Genomic DNA, 2,292 nt, shown 5'->3' with positions numbered 1-2,292 from the left:
ATTTATTATTTGAGGTCTGATTCTGAGCTCTGTTTCACAAAACTTGTGAAGTGTTTGGTGCTTCACTAGCTTCAGGCAAACTGCAGCATCCTGGGTTTAAATCCCGGGTAGCTCGTTGAATAAATAACTCTCTAAAATACATTTACCAGCTGGTTCATCATATCAAGAGAGCATGGAGCAGGCATGAAATCCAAATCCTCCTTGCTAGAGAGACATGTTACAGTTTGAAGGGTGTGCTGATTTCACACACTTTCTCTTCCTTCTGTTACCTTATTGGGTAATTTTATTCCACCAAACTATTAAATTAAACTTCTTCTGTTCTCCCCCAAGGTTTTACCTTAGATAAAAGCACATGAACAATTTAGTAGGGGCAGTTCATGTAGAGTACATGCACCACTTTGAATGTTGGTACCTCTGCTTTGCAGGAGGACAGCCATTTCACAATGAAAAGGAAAAATATCATCTTACCTACAATAATATCCATATCTGTGGACAGTTTGAAGACATTACATTTCTCCTGTGTGCATGAAACCTACATATGTTTTCATAGATTCACACCAGCACAAGGGCAAGCAATTTTTTTTATTTCACACCCAGGCTGGAGATTGTGAGGGCTCTCTTGTGTTGCAGTTGTTGGTTCAGGTTACCGCTGCCTCTGGCGGGAAGTAAGCCTGCTGTGACCTTGACCTTGGCCCTGCAAATCTGCTCAGTGCAGCAGAATCTCTCTCTCTCTCTCTTTCTCTATCTTTCTCTCTCACCCCTATATACACTTTATCATTTTGTTTCCAATATTTTAGCATTGTATAGCACTTTTCCAGCATCCCAGAAACAGGATGGGGATTTTACTCCCACGTACAAACTTTCTGCATGTTTTCAGCGTACGCTCATAGGTGTCATTTACACTGGGGATGCTAATTTGTTAAAAATAGTCTGACAATTAGCCTGCACTACAAAATAGCCTAGGGTTTTCAAACATATTAAGATAACTGTGTAATAATAATAATAATAAGGTAGTGACTTTCAATAAAGTACATACTGCTTTCTTGCTAATGTCTCTTCCCTTTTTCCTCTTCGACAATGTGCAGTTTGGGTTGCTGTAAATTAAGTTACTGCACTTATTTTTGTGTGTTTTATGTGTAGCTAGCTACTGTACTTTTGTATGATTGATTAACCTGTGGTGGCCCCTAGTGGAGAAGATTGACAGGGGTGGTATTTGCGTTTAATTGTGTGAAATGTGCGAATTAATTGAGTGGATAAAAAAAAATAAAATCCATTAATTTTGTTAGACAAATGGAATCTAATCATGTTCTCACATTCAATATTCGAACCTTAGAATAAGTCATTATTGGCTGAACGTTAAAAAAGCATGCAGCATCAAAACAACAAGGCAGTTTAACATTTAAAGGTAAGGTTTATTTATTACATTTAGCTAATGTTGTTAATGATATCCCTTCAGTTGTTTCAATTGTGTCATCTTTTAGGGCAGTGATGTTGTTCTTGCTGGGCTGACTGACACGCACTGGTGCTTTCTACAGTAATTGTGAAATTGGCAGTGTTCCCTGATTGGTATTGCAGGATGCAGGTGTGATGGATGACTTGTTACTTTTGTGTAGTTGACTCTGTAGTAGCCTAGGCTATGCCCTTTTGAATCTTTGTTATGTCATTTTCTTTCCGACCCACCATATATTATCTGACCCCCCCACTGACATTGTGTAAAATTGCAATTGTTGAAGACCATTTAAAAAGTGTTTTTTCATCTGAGCCCTTATGACTCCATCATTTTGTACACGCTACTGTTAGTGTAAAACACCCCAAAATGGTGCATACTCACACAGTCCAACAGAAATTGAGAACAGTTATCAAAGATGCCAATAAATGGTTTGGAGGAAGTATAAGAAGCTTTTTCAAATAACAAAATACTTATACTGAAACTTCATTTCTAGAAAGCAGAAACTACGACTTTTTGCCCACCATAAAATACAAACACACTACAAAGTTCAGTTGTCTAAATTTAGCTACAGACACCATCCATCCTTGATTACAGTGACCCAAAGCAGGTGTGACTTTGACTCAAATAGCATTTGAGATTAATCTGGCTTTGGCTCCAGAATAAAGCGGACTGTCTCCAGTGTAGGTGCAAGGTGGGTGTGACTCGATGTGTCTCCCGGCCAGAGTCAAGTACATTTTATTGTGGCCTGGAGACACATCAAGTCATACTCACCTCACATCAAATAAAAAAGAAATTATTGCATGAACTGTACAGATAAATTCTGAAAGCTTTTAATGTTGATG

This window comes from Morone saxatilis, unplaced genomic scaffold (genome assembly GCF_004916995.1).
Source record: "Morone saxatilis isolate NCDOM2014 unplaced genomic scaffold, NCSU_SB_2.0 Contig11, whole genome shotgun sequence".
In the NCBI taxonomy this organism is placed as follows: Eukaryota; Metazoa; Chordata; class Actinopteri; family Moronidae; genus Morone; species Morone saxatilis.
This window is presented reverse-complemented; position numbering follows the sequence as displayed.